The following is a 15118-nucleotide window of genomic DNA, read 5'->3' as shown; positions in this document are numbered from 1 at the left end:
GGGCGGGGATCAGTCTGGAGCACCCGTGGAGGATAGGGGCAATTCACCCTTTTTGCCTGCTCTGTGAAATGGGCCTGGTCCCTTTACCTATTTCTCTTTGCCAGCAGAGGGTGGTAGAGAGGCACTGCGGAAGAAAGAAAGGTGCTTCTGGCCCTGGAGGGCTCCCAGTGAGGGCTCCCCGCACCCCCAGCAGCCAGCAGCTGCCACTGGCACCTCCCTCAGGAGTTCTGTGGCAGCTGACACTCCCATTGAACTGCTCTCCCAGCACCCAAGAGGGCCGATCTCCAGCAAGTTCCAGAGGGCTGGCTTCTAGCCAGTTCTGTGGATACCATAGCAACGAAGACTCTGCACCCGCTGCATCAGGAATCAGGATCTGCACATCAGCCAGGGGAGGGGGGGAGGGTCTTCCTCGGCCAGTCCCTACAGCTTCCTATAGCTGTGATTCCTGCGCTCTTCAGAGCTCCTCCTGGCCGGCGTTTTGTTACTCCGACCCTCATTGGACCAAGACTGCCCTGATGGAAAAATCCAAACATCTTGATGTGCCTACTCGAATACTAATTACCAAGGGCTAAAGTGATTCTGCGCAAGTCAGAAAGGCCTCTGAAATTCCGACTCCAAGGGAGCGCCATCTCCTTGCACCTCCCAGGGCTGTATGCAGCGTCTGCCTGCAGATTAAAGGAGGACTTGCCTGCCAGGGGGCTGTGCTTCTGCCTTTGGCTCCCACTGATTCTACGGCTTAAAAGGCCCCCAGGCCAACCATCGCTTTCTACGGGGGTGATACTTCTTCATCGCTAGCAAACATCATAGGCCTATTTTGCCAGCAAAACTAATAAACCCTTAACATGCCAACCAGGCACTTGGCATCTACATGGTCAAGTTCTCCTTAAGGCAGGGCTCTCCCCTAGTGCTGTCCTCTCCGCGTGTGTCTTTGGGCCCCGTGAGAAAGTGTCACCGTGTGCCTCATCTGGGCTCCTCCCTGCAGCGGCCCCGTCCTAATGTCAATGTGGAGCCAGTGGAGTTTTACTCCGGGAAAAGCACAGTTTGCTGCTGCTCGAAGAAGGAACCCCACGCGGCCAAGGCTCTCCTCCTCAGCCTCTCCCATGGTTTGGAGGCAGCTTCCCAAATACGTTTCTCAAGAGGCTGGTTTTTTAAAGTAAATGTTTAATATGCAAAAGCTAATAGCCGATTTGAAGTAAGGCAAGTCTGTTACCGACATAAAACTCATCTCAGCCTCTTTACACACACAGACGCTAACCAGGAGAATCATTTGGATTCTAGCAGTTTCAAAGGAAATAGGAAATATGCTTCCTGCCCAGCCGGCGCGGCTGAATGGTTGAGGGTCGACCTGTGAACCAGGAGGTCACAGTTCGATTCGCATGCCTGGGTTGTGGGCTGGATCCCCAGTAGGGGGCGTGCAGGAGGCAGCCATTTGATGATTCTCTCATCATTGATGTTCCTAGCTCTCCCCCCGCTCTCTGAAATCAATAAAATATATACTTTAAAAAATGTTAATTAAAAAATGCTTCCTTACTGACTGGTTGAGGGTCGACCTGTGAACCAGGAGGTCACAGTTCGATTCACATGCCTGGGTTGTGGGCTGGATCCCCAGTAGGGGGCGTGCAGGAGGCAGCCGTTTGATATTCTCTCATCATTGATGTTCCTAGCTCTCCCTCCCTCTCCCTTCCTCTCTGAAATCAATAAAATATATACTTTAAAAAAATTTAATTAAAAAACGCTTCCTTACTGATTTTAGACTTAGAGGTAATAAAGATAAGGCGGAAAATGCAGTTTAGGGAGTCAGGAGTACCCCAAATGTAACTCCTCGGGGTGCCTCTTTGCCTGTTTGGAGACTCCGGCTCATCTCTGCCCTGGGCAGTCAGTGACAGATGGCCAGGGCCCAGCGGAGGACCAGGAGGGAGGCAGGCGGCTGTGGAAGTTTCCGCAGGCTGATAACATGGGGAGGAACTGGCAGAAAAACAGGTCTGACTGTGACCAAAACATGGAGCAAAGCCAGGAACAGACAGATCTTAGGAGAGTGCAATTCCCAGGGTTCAGAGGAAAGGAGCCCAAGACCACTGGGCGGAAATCCACGAGAAAGTGACATGGGATTGAGAATGAATAATCTGCTTTCAAAGCTGGAATTCTCTTCCCCACCTGTGTGTTTTTAAGGTAACTTTAGAAGTCTAAAATGTACACTAATGGCTGGGTAACCAGGCAATGGCATTGCGATGCACAGAAATCTTAACCCAATTCAATTAGCAGCACGTCAGCACTTCCTTTCCAGGTGCTATTAAATAGTTTGCTCCCCTGCACCAAGTCATCCCATGCACGCTCTCCTCCCCGGCCTGGTGACTCACACATCTTGCTTCACAAATTACTCTGTTATTAGGCTCAGTCACAAGTGAGTAATGAATGCAAAAGCAAGGGAGTTGCGAACCTCTTTGCCAGTGACTCACAGGGGGCCCGAGGCGAGGCCCCGATTCCGACTCAAGTTTTCCCATTTGAGCCTCAGAGATGGGCTTCCTGTCTGCGAGGCTCTCCCGCGCACCGATGAAGGGAGCTGCAGGAGCTTCCCTGTCACAGTCCCAGGTAAAAACGGTCCGTAAGATGCTATACAAATGGCGAACCCATAGTTGATGAATAAAATGAAAAATGGGGGGAAAAAACACCACTACCAATCCAGTGCTTCACACGTCACATCAGGTAGCGAGCTGCCTTTCAAACAGCTGAAACCCTCGAGAAGGAACTGTGGCTCTGGAGTCAGAAAGCCCGGGGTGCAGGCCACCCGGGAACTTCATAGCTAAGTGGTCTTGGGCAACTCAATCTCTCTGAATGTTATTGCTCACTTGTTGCTTATTCAACCTGTTGCAAACAGCTGCTGTAGGCACGTAAAAATATCTGAATGCAATGGAGTGCTGGGTCACTGTCACGTCCTAATATTATCTGATCATCCTAACCTTGCTGGGGATGCAAAAGAATCCATGTCAGGCTCATTTAAATAATGAGGTTAATTTCAAAAGTTCAAAAGACTCCTCAAGAGAGAGCAATGGGCCACCCTCCACAGCCGCCTCCCTCCAAAACCTCCACAGGGCTTGCTGCTGGGGAAGAGCTAGCTGGGTTATGGCCTCCACAATGGGCACACACAGTGCCGAGCAGCAAACCCAGGGGCATGTCCTGGAGAGTCACTGCACAATGTTCTCTAGTTTCGACCTTCCCAATGATGAGATTCCCCCGAGGGGAACACCCAGACCTCCCCCCACAACATCCTGAGGTGGAATTCCCAGGACAGAACCTGTGGGAACCCAAGGCCTATTGCCTTATCAGGAATTAGGGTTTGGGCCCAACCAGGGTGGCTCAATGGCTGAGCGTCCATTTATGCATCAGGAAGTCATGGTTCGATTTCCAGTCAGGGCACATGCCCGGGTTGCTGGCTCAATCCCCAGTAGGAGGCGTGCAGGAGGCAGCCGATCCATGATTCTCTCTCATCATGGATGTTTCTCTCTCTCCTCTCTCCCTCTCCCCAACTCTCTCTCTCTCTCAAAATAAATAAAAACATATTTGTAAAAAAAAGGAATTAGGGTTTGGGACTCTGAATGCCCATCCTCTCCCCTTTCTGGCTACATGACCTCACAGGAGAAGTGACTTCTAAGCGTTGACTATCTTGGCAGTTAAATCGGGGTAATGATTTTTCGTTCTGGTCAGGATTAAACAATGGCATTCGACTACTTCACTTTGTACAACGCCCGGCATATAGTCACTGCCCAGTAAGCTGTGCGTGTCAGAGTGGAGGTCACTGTGTGCACCTCTGTCAATGGCACCGTGGGGCCCTGAGCGGTGTGGACGTGACCCAGACCCCGTGTGGGTGAGGCGGCCACTTCTCAGAGGGACAAGGGACACCTGCTCCCCCGGGGCCAGCAGGATCTCTCCCACGACGGAACCCGTCTCGGGCAGCGTCTCCACAGGAGTCTTTTTGGGAGTGGGACCCACACGAGGGCGTGGGGCCACAGCTTGGTCAGGAAGGAATTTGGAGCATCCATCTCCCTCACAGCTGGAGGGGGAGGACTTGGGGTTACTAAGGCGCACTGATGAAGCAAGGCCCGCATTTGAATGTTTTTAAATGCACACTTATGTAATGTGTAAAGGCGGGGTTTCCTGTGGTGCCGCCTGCCGCCCCCAGAGTAAAGGCCCCTTGGAAAAGAAGGAGATGACAAACATGCCACTCATCCTGAGCGAGGGTGGGGTGAGTGGGTCTGAGAGCCCACAGGACAGGGCAGGGAGGTGGCGCAGGAGGGCAGAGAAACCGTCTCCATTCCACGCTCACAGTGGCTTTCCTCTTTGGCTCTGAAAACATAAACAAAGCCTGAACAAATGGCCAGACGTCCCTCTGCCAGGACTGCCTGCGCGGGCCGGGCAATGGCACCTGATGCGGTTGTCGCCGCTCTCCCTCAGCCAGGCCAGCTGTTCCTCTGGCCACGGACACCAGCCCTTACTATTTCTTTGAAATATATTTTTATTGATTTCAGAGACGAAGAAAGAGGGAGAAAAAGAGAGGAACATCAGTGATGAGAGAGAATCACTGATTGGCTGTCTCCTGCACATCCCACACATGGAACCCACAACCCAGGCCTGTGCCCTTGAATAGGAATTGAACTGTGACCTCCTGGTTCATAGGTTGACGCTCAGCCACTGAGCCACGCCGGCCGGGCAGCCCTTACTCAAGGAAATAGCCCAACAACTCTCAACACTGAGAAGAACCAGTCATTCCTGTCCAGCCTCTCTCTAATACAAGGAGCCCCTTAGAGGGAAAAACAAAAAAGTATAAGGCCAGATTTTTACCATCTATGGGGAGAGAGAGATATAGAAAGAGATACAGAGACAGAGAGATACAGGGTGTCTACAAAGTCTGGAACACAGAGAAAATGTTTCACTTATTCAAGATACTTTTTTTGGATTAAATGATGAAATCTATAGCTTCAAATGTAGAGATATTTTGTGTGCAAAAGTGTTTGGAAGAAAAAAATCTCGAGTCTATTGCATGAATACTCACATAAAAATAAAAAATTTCCCAGGTTTCCAGGCTTTCACACATCCATTCTTCCCAAAGGGGTGTCCTTACATGTCCGTCTGATGTGCATTTATAGGGTTCTCCTTTGGGTCTCTCTGGTTTCTGCTCCCAGTGCAGATGAGCTGCTGGGAACTTGGGGAAACACTGCTCACACACAGCGAGGGCAGGTGGCACCTGGCACTGTCAGCTCCCTTCTCCCTGGGGAGGGGGCGTACGGGGGCCAAGCTGCCTTTCCGCGTCCTCCTCTATTGGCTGATTTGGGGTCTATAAAGTGCCTAAGTCATCTTTCTGAAATGTCGTCTTCTTTATACAAAGACTTACTGGATATTTCCTCAAAATTTTTTCTGTCAAAAAATGCAGCTGGCAGAAGTGCTGCTACGGGTTATATGGATGCCGAGCCTGCACTGTGTGAATGAATCCAAACCGTGTATGAGCCTGCGGGGGACAGTGGGGGGAGGGGGCTGGGCATACCCACTGGGAAGGGGACCAGCTCCATGTTCTGGGTGAGGGGATTCATGTTCCTCTGTCATTCAGGTGAGTGACATTTAAATAGAAATGTCTTCAGGTTGATCTAAAAAAAAGGAATGAGCTGAAAGAAAGTGAGCAAAAGGACCATATGATCTTCAACTCCAAATATCCCAGGTATAAGAAGTGTCTGAAATAGACATTAGAGAAACACCACTCTAAACCTGTGTGATTCTCTTAAGAGACGCCAGGAGACGCCTCTGAGCCTCAGTGAGTCCTCTGTTCAGGGGGAGGGGGAGCCTGACACTTCTCTTCCCCGCTGATGACGATGTTCTCTGTGCTGGTGTATGAGGTGGGGATGTTACTCACCTCCCACCTTACGAAATCTAAGCAGCATCTACCTTGCCATGCAGTGAGGTGGGTGTTTGCGGGCGTGGTGGTGGAAGAGGGTCACATTTACATGTTCCACGCAATTCTGGAACAGCTCAGCCTCTGTCACCCATCAGTTATGACACCACCGAGTACCACCTGTGTGTGCCAAGGGCACTAACCTTGCCCAGGAGCAGCCCACCCTTCCCACCCGGCCTCGTTTCAGAAACCTTACTGTGGCCCTCCTCTGACCACACCTCTCTCCCGGGGGCGGAGGAGTCTACAGGCCCAAGGGGTCATGCCCCATTTCTAGACTTGCTCGGGATACCCAGGACCCCAGATTTCCCTGCCCAAACAGCTCTGAGCTCACTTGCAAGGCCAGCATGGATGCTGCCCACATCTGTCCTCCTCAAAGTGATAGCACAGCGTACTCATAGGTCTAGGGATGGCCAAAGGAGACAGCTGGAGAGGGCAAGAGAGGACCCACGCTTGGACGCGTACACAGGTGTCTATACAGAGGGGCACTGGGTTCTCGCTGAGCAGGACAGGATGGGGGCTGTGAGGAGGGGCAGGCTGAGGGCCAGGTGCCTCCGGATGTACTCTGGCCCTGGGCCCTGACAATGTGAGGGGTGGGCCTGCCCACGGGGCCTCAGAATAGATCTGCACCCCTAGGAGTCCCAGGAATTCTGGGAGCCAGGGATCTGCTCAGGCTGTGCAGCCACGAGCATGGAGGGAGAGCATGACCAAGACAGAAATCCTCATGGACGCCTGACTGCACGGCTGAACCCTCCTCCACTCTGGCTTCCTGATGCTTCCGGGCCCTCCTTACTCTTCACTGTTCACTCTCACCTGACCAGAAAGTAGACGGGGAACTACGTTGGCAAAGCTTTGGGTAAGAAGGCGCAGGAATGTATAGGCTTGGTCATGAGCCCCTCTGAGCTCGCTACTGACCCAGTGGGAATTGGTTAGGCTGGAAGAGGGCGGACATGGGGCAGGCCCACCGACCCTGTAAGCAAGAACCGTTGGTGCAGGAGAAAGTTCAAGACGTGTGATTCAGATGACCGGCGGCACTGACACATGGTTTTGCTGCTGACAACTGAGAATATCTACACTACTTTTCCACAGAATACAAGATAATGGATGATTAAATGGTAACAACTAATCCCAATGTACAAAGTTTCTTCCACAAGCATGAACTCATTGAATCCTCACAAAGATACTATCTATGAATACCCTCGATTTACACGTAAAGAATAAAATAGAGAGGGATCAAGTGACTTGCTCCGACTGACACAGAGCCACGTGCAAACAGAGGCATTGAGGGCAAAAGGCTCTTCTCTTGCCATGACTCAATTCTGCGTCATCAAATCAATACTGGTGAGGTGCTCTGCGAGTAACTCTCCACCATGCACACCATCGATCGTGCGTGAGTATCATCTGTGATGCTTTTGGAGAAAGGCGATTTTGGAAGTTCTCCCACGGGGAGAGACTGGAAGCTGGAGATCTACAGGACAGAGCCAGCCCTCCTTCCAAACTGAGCAGCAGGCTTTGGGGGGTGGGAAGGAGCAAGGTAGGGGTGAGCCCCGAGCACGGAGGGTGAAAAGCGTGAACTCATTGAATCCTCACAAAGATAGGATCTATGAATACCCTCGATTTACACGTAAAGAATAAAATAGGGATCGAGTGACTTGCTCTGACTGACACAGAGCCACGTGCAAACAGAGGCATTGAGGGCAAAAGGCTCTTCTCTTGCCATGACTCAATTCTGCGTCATCAAATCAATACTCGTGAGGTACTCTGCGAGTAACTCTCCACCATGCACACCATCGATTGTGCTTGAGTGTCATCTGTGATGCTTTTGGAGAAAGGTGATTTTGGAAGTTCTCTCACGGGGAGAGACTGGAAGCTAGAGATCTACAGGACAGAGCCAGCCCTCCTTCCAAACTGAGCAGCAGGCTTTGGGGGCTGGGAAGGAGCAAGGTAGGGGTGAGCCCTGAGCACAGAGGGTGAACGCCACCTAAGATCGAGGCTCATCACCGCCTGGTGAAGTCTTTCATGCAACAGCTCCCCTTTCTAAAGAAAAAGCTAGGAAGCTACCGTATTTCACAGAGAATACTATGGTACTTGCCAAACACCACAGCTCCCCAGAATATGAAAAACAATACCATGTGACAAACTTTTGAGTTACAGCTGTTATTTTTCCACGATTTCAATTAAGAAAACAAAGTAGAGGTAAAATAAAACGTAAATGATAATTACCTTGAGTGTATATGATAGCTCACTTCCAACGAACTCAGGTACGGTATAAATATACGTATGTGTGTGTGTGTTTATATATCAAAGTGCCACAGCATCCCTGCAGAAGCAGAAAAGGGCAAGTAATTAGTAGACTATACAATTATATCCATAGGTTTCCTTCTAACTATAAAACTTTAAGTCACCGTTACAAACCAGTAGTAGAACTTGGTGCCAATCGAACTTGGCCAACCAATCAGTTTTGTTTGACCTTCATAGTATTTAAAACTTGAGCCCATATTTAAAACACAGTATCTGTGAAGCGCAATAAAGCGAAGGGTGCCTCTACCGACGGGAGCTACAGGCCATCACTGACCAGCCTGGACCACTGCCAACTCAGTCACCTGACTGGCGTTCTCAGGCACTTAACTCTGGGATTCCTTGATTTATCGTGTGAATTGTGTCTTCCAAGTAACTTGAGTAAAGGTAATCATGGCCTAGCATAGCCTGGTGTGATTACAGTTGTATTAAAGCAGATGGTTTTCCAAAGGGCCAGCTGTGACCCTTCAGTGTCCCGGCTGTCAACCCTGGCCCTACGTGGGAATTCTTGGGAGTGGTTTTTAAGCCACGCTCTCCCCTCATCCAGACCAAGTAAATCAGGATCTCTGAAGGTGCCGACCTGGCATTGGCACTGTTGTTATTGCTGCTTAACAAACTCATTTACTGAGGTACAGCATACAAACAGCAAAGTAACACATCATTAAGGTGAACACACCTATGTTATAACCAGCAGCCAGACCGAGAAAAGGGACCCCAGACCCTGCCTTTGGGCCTCTCCCAGTCACTACCCGGCCTTCCCCAACTATCAAACCCTTACTTCTAGCTCCATGCACTAACGCTGTGGTTCTTAAACTTACGGAATCATACCACATGCATCCCTTTGCACCTGGATTCTTGCTCTCAGCACTTGTGACTGAGGTGCATCCAGGCTGGTGCATGTACCGTAGATGACTCATTTTCTTTGGTGCTTAGTATTCCACAGCATGACTATATCACAACCTATTTTTCCATTCTACTGAGGTGTTTTGAGTTTGGGACTATAACAAACAATGCTGCTGTCTATGAACATTCTTGAACATGTCTTTTGGTAGACATATGTATGCGTTTCTGTAGGGCATGTACCTAGGAGTGGTAATGCTAGGCCATAAGTATATGTATACTCAGGTTTAACAGACATTGTTGGACTGCTTTCCAAAGCTGTTGCCCCAATTTATGCTCCTACAACAGTACACGAGAGAGAACGAGAAAGGAAGGGAGGAGAGAGAGAGAGAGAGAGAGAGAGAGAGAGAGAGAGAGAGAAGCACAGAGAAAGACTGAATGCACTGTTTCATGCATTCATTCATTGGTTGATTTCCTATGTGCCCTGACTGGGGACCGAACCTGCCACCTTGGCATATTGGGACGATGCTGTAACCACAGCGCTACCAGGCCAGGGCCTGGCTTTAGTATTTTTTTAAAAGTTCTCTATTGGATCTTATTTTCATCCAGTATTGAGAAACACTATCAATGGGTCAGAAAAGTCATTCATAGGCCATGACCAGAGATTGTCTACAGTGGAACGGAATAGAAGAGAAAGCATCAATATGTATCAAGCATTGTTTAGTGAAACTTTTTTCTCCGTTAGTGTGTGTGTGTGTGTGTGTGTGTGTTTGAAGGGGTCTAAAAAGTACTTTCTTGCCATCAATGGTAATCAAAAAAAATTTAAAATCCACTGTAATAGTGTAATCAGTGAAACAATTACTTAGGAAAACTCAATGTGCATATGACTTTACAGTCATCATCCAGAAATGCTCTGAGCGAACCTTACTCTCCCCCGGCTGGCTGTGGACCAGAATTCCCAGAGAGCAGATCTCGCTGGAAACATGTCAGGGAAAGCCGCTTACGGCTAATGCGCCAGAAGGAGCTCATTAGGGGACCCTGCCCTTTGACCCACAGTGGAATATGATAATGAGCCCATGATGTGAACACTGTGAGAGAAAAGGTTAATCTGCACAACCTCGATTTGTTCGGCATCAGCAAATTCTAAGTTTGTAAAGTTTTAATCAGATGTTCAACAAGAAAACACTTTTGAGGGCAAGAAATTGAAGCCAATTTAGTTATTAAATGATATCAAGTCATTCTCATTACTGAAGAATATGCTCTCAGAATTTTTGCTTGCATTTTGACATGATTACTTTATTGTTCAGCCCGAGTGAGGGCCAATCTAATCAACAAGTATTTATTGACGACCCACTAAAATACATATGTCTGGCAAAGGAGTCAAAGTAAAAGAAATAGACCTTGTTTTTGCATATAGTATCGCTAGAGGATAAATGGGTTAAGGCATATGACTTTTTCTCCCTAAGTACTTCATTTTAGAACATGGCGATAGTAAATGAAAATGATTTTTAAGCCCTGTAATGTAATATTTTATCTCTTCAAATAACCCAAACATAGGCTTCAGTTGTGAACTTTATAATTTTCCCTTTACTGAGAACTGTGCTTGGTGATCATTCACAATGTGTACAAATATCTAATCATCTGTAACATCTGAACGAATATCATGTTAATGTCAATTACATCTCGATTAGAAGAAAAAGCTGGAGAACTCCTTCCATTTCTCCCTTTGCCAGGCTGGTGACTCCATGCCACGTGTGTTAGAAGGCGCTACTGCAGGACGGAAGCAGGCAGCACAGGCTATGATGGGAGGAGAAATAAACCTCTGGTAGACACACACAGAAATAGGTGTCTTTTGGTTTTGTTTTATAATTGCACATGCGCATGAATGTGTGTGTATGTGAGTCTGTGGTGTGTGTGTGCCTGTTTGTGATGTGTGTGTGTGTGTGTGTGCGCGCGCGCGCACGAGAACACACACGCACACCAATACTAAGCAGAGGTGTTTGGAAATTGTGGTGAAATATCTTAGTTTCCTGGCATTTCCTGAAGATATAATTCAGGAAACAATAAAAAGGAAACTTTCCATTGAATTGGAACTTCTGTAAACCAAGCATCAGCTATGTGTTAGGCCTTCAGTCTGTTCAGTTTACTCTCCTTAAGAACATAGCACAGCCTGACTGGTGTGGCTCAGTGGTTGAGCGCTGACCAATGAACCAGGAGGTCACGATTTGATTCCCAGTCAGGGCACATGCCCAGGTTGTTGGCTCGATCCCCAGTAGGGTGAGCGCAGGAGGCAGCTGATCAATGATTCTCATCATTGATGTTTCTAACTCTCTCTCCCTCTCCCTTCCTCTCTAAAATCAATAATTATATATATTTTAAAAGAACATAGCACAGACCCCCTTCCACAGGCTCTCAAGTATCCAGGTGGGCAGAAATAAAGAAGGAATGCTAATCCAAATGAATCCAGACCTTTTAACTTTGTATTGGAGCAGCATACAGACACTTACAGTCTGAGAAACTTTTAAGTCTCATACTTGGGAAAGATGAAATGTGTCTCAAAGTCAAGTTCTTTTCTCAGTAAAGCTATCTTCTGTTTATTAGTGGGCTTTCTCAGACTTTAAGGTCAGATAAGAATGAAATTTGGAAATAATTTAGCTGTTTTAAAAACACAGCGATTGCTGAAGTCTATATACAAGCATCTGTCCACCATCAGCAGAAAGCCCATGGGGAATTCTGGCTGTTACAGTGTCGAACAAGGTCAAATTCTTAATCTCTCGCTCACCTGCCATTGGAAGTTTTATACGTAAGCCCTAATTTATTTGAATTGGCATTTTAGCTTAGTTTACATTTTCATCATTTAAAATCCTTGCTACAAGACATCATCTTAGGGCAATACATATGGTTTGAGCCATAAAATGATGACACTGACGGTCGCATAGGACTTAGGGGAAAAGTCCTGCCACTTTGGGATGCCTTTCATGGTGCCTATTGTTTGGTCTGTGCAGGGTGGACACAAAGATTCCTTCCATCGTTCTGGGTCCACCAAGTACAGGAAACAACCATCTGGGCTGTGCAAGGCCGGTAAGGCCAGGGCAGGCGTTTCCAGGAAAGGAAGGTGCGACCGCTTGATGCCGGCAGGAGCTTCCTGGTGCTCCCAGCTGCCTCTCTGTGCCGATCCGCACTTCACCGGGAGCCAGAGGTGGGACAGGCTGCCCACACATCATTCCTGATGCCATCCCGCCTACTTGCTAAACGTGACTCCAGGCTTTTAGCCAGTAAATAAGCCAACCACGCATGTCTCAAACCCATCTTTATAAAGGTGTGTTATCTCTAGTTCAGTTTGGCACTGTAGCCCTAAAGTCACAGTGGGGAGCCTTGGACACCCAAGGCTGCTGTGTGAATGGCCTGCCGGAGGCCTAAGGTAAATAAAAGGTCGCCACACTATATACTCTCTGTTCCTCCTCGCATGCACATCCACTGGCAATGCTTCTTTGGGGGCCCAGGAAAACTCAGGTGGGGTGTGTGTGTGTGTGTGTGTGTGTGTTGACCTCTAACTCTGCAATACTTCACACAGGACACTGACTTAAGAAGCATCTGATGTTCTTGCTTTCCTACCTAAGTTTACTCTGCTTTAGGGACTCTCAGCACAGGATGGTCACGACCCTGGTCCAAAGTTGATCAGCTCCAGCATGAAGGATCCCCATAATCGCAATGGGATTTTCTAAGAAAGTCAGTCTCACTGCGATATAAGGAAGCATCAACTAATGACCAGAGACGTGAATACAGATGGGAAGTCCACCACTTGTCAGTCACGCGGGAGGTGCTTTGCTTTGATCGGCTGCCTCCTGCACGCCCCCTACTGGAGATCAAGCCTGCAACCCGGGCATGTGCCCTGACTGGGAATACAACCAGCAACCTCTTGGTTCCTGGGTGGACGCTGAGCCACGGAACCGCATCAGCCAGGCTCATCTTTCTGTTCTTTAAAACAAACAACCCTGTGCAGCGGATGTTATAATCATCGCCTTATCAATAAGGAAACAGGTTTGAAGAAATTCTCTGACTTGCCCAGGTCACCGAGTTAACAAGCAGGGGGACTGAAATCCAGATCTTTCTGCCTCCCTAGCCCACATTCTGCCCGCCATACCATGCCTGCCCCCAACAGTGAAGCACATCATAGACTGACTTTTGGCCTTTTCCTGTAAGACGCCACGTGAGCATATTATCATGGGTTCAGGGCTGCTCACAGGACGAGGGCTCCGTGAAGGGCTGATGGCATAGGACAGGAATGCAGAAGGCTCCATCGCATAGATCTCTGGGTGCCGTGAGGCAGCAGAGTCCTGGCTCCCTCCCTTCCCTGCTCTGCCTGTCAACCTCATCCAGCCCAAATTTCCTCATCTAGAAACTGCACAACGTGAGTTTTATCTCATTGAATTAAGTGGGGAAATGCACATATTGCACACGATGTGTGTGTGTGTGTGTGTGTGTGTGTGTGTGAGAGAGAGAGAGAGAGAGAGAGAGAGAATTATTACTAACCCAGAATTCTCTTGAAACTTATGTAAATTAATTGGGTTGCTTTTAGAAAAGGCAGAAATATTTTTAATAGGAAGGGCCTACAATTACTGTCTGCATGACCATATGCCTCTTGCCCCTTAAAGAATATGTCCCTTTGGGCAGGAATTCTACCGATGAAATTTTAAGTGGAAACCCCCATTTAAATAAAAAAGAATTGTAGTGGGGTGGGAGGGGAGAGGAATGAGGAGTTGTCTGAAGCCCAGCCCTCACTCATGGTACAGAAGACCCCTGAACGCCATGGATTCATGAATAAGTTCATCTCCACCACCTAGTGAGTCCCAGGGTTTCTTTTCCTTGTGCTGAGTAAGGCTTTTTAGGAAATAAAATGGCTTGAAAGAACATCCTTGCTAAACACGTGCTTGGGTGGGAAAAATAAAGTTTTGTTTTGCTTCTCCCCATGAGGCTGGCAGTTTGAGAGCTAATCAGCGGGTGTCTTCTAGAGCGACCCTGGGCCCTAGCCGGTTTGGCGCAGTGGACAGAGCGACACTGCGATTATGCCTCTGGACAGGGCAGCTTAGAAAAGCTCACCCCGTGGGGGGAACGGGTCCTGCCTTGTCCCCAACTAAAGCCATCCCGGACGGTCCGGGCGGCCTGAACACGCGTGGTCAGGCTTCTCACTTCTCCACAAGCCAGGCTTTCCTAGCAGACCACGCTGTGCAGCCGGGCTCGGCCTCCTGGGATCTCACTCTCAGGCAATTCTCCCCGTCCCTTCAATGAATCAGTACAAATTCCTCCATCAGCCGGTGACACAGGTCCCAAGTAGAAGTCTGGAGGCCACACTACTCTCCCCACCAAAGACGTCTGAAGTATCGCTCACCAAGCAAAGGGATTCAAACCCCCCTTTTCTGTCTCTCTCCCAGAAAATCCAGCCAAAATGAGCATTGTGACCCCCCTTCTCTCTCTCTCTCTCTCTCTCTCTCTCTCTCTCTCTCTCTCACACACACACACACACACACACACACACACACACACAGTCAAGGCCTCCTGGGTTGAAAGTTCTCAAGGAGCAACATCAGCCCAGAGGTGCCTACCTGTCTGGAGCTTCAGTCCACAGAAGGCGCCCCCAGCCTCAGCCGCCCAGCCGACTGCCCGCGTTCCAGCCCGGCGCCTGCTACCACAGGGCAGAGCACCTCATCGCTGCGTGCGCTGGGATTCCTGCAGGGACCCACCCTCCGAAGTTGCAAGTCAAGATTTCTGACTGAGGGCGATCCGTGACGTGAGGCAGAGCGACTGGATGGCACCTGCAGGTTCTTCCAGATGGGATGTCCTTTCCTGTCTCACCACTGGGGAGAGGAGAACACTGGAATTCAGTCAGACACGGAACCACAGCGAGTTGCCTCATCGGCGGGGCCTTTCGGGGCGCAGGGTTATGAGTCAACTGCTGAACAGGATGGGCTTGTTAGCACGGGAAGGAGGGGGTTATGCGGTGGTGGCGAGGAACCTGAAACATGGTTGACAATGCGCTGCCACCGA

The 15118-nt window shown here is 49.0% G+C and overlaps 1 protein-coding gene across 3 annotated transcripts in view; it reads right to left on the bottom strand.

Annotated features, from left to right (window-relative positions):
* CERS3 (ceramide synthase 3) overlaps positions 1-14897 on the bottom strand; it is a 57987-nt gene extending 43090 nt beyond the window's left edge. Inside the window, exons 1-2 of one of the 3 annotated variants that reach the window (XM_014543609.1) lie at positions 14677-14897; positions 8159-8217 (exon numbers count right to left, since the gene is read on the bottom strand). The gene's annotated coding sequence lies outside the window, so the exon portion shown is untranslated. Of the gene's footprint in view, positions 1-8158; positions 8256-14676 lie in introns of all 3 variants that reach the window. The other 2 variants (XM_005871087.2, XM_014543610.1) reach the window with 2 other exon arrangements.
* Positions 14898-15118: the final 221 nt, after the last annotated feature.

Source organism: Myotis brandtii, unplaced genomic scaffold (assembly GCF_000412655.1).
Source record: "Myotis brandtii unplaced genomic scaffold, ASM41265v1 scaffold329, whole genome shotgun sequence".
Lineage (NCBI taxonomy): Eukaryota > Metazoa > Chordata > Mammalia > Chiroptera > Vespertilionidae > Myotis > Myotis brandtii.
The sequence above is the reverse complement of the archived record's forward strand: the minus strand, read 5'-3'. Positions and strand labels throughout refer to the sequence as shown.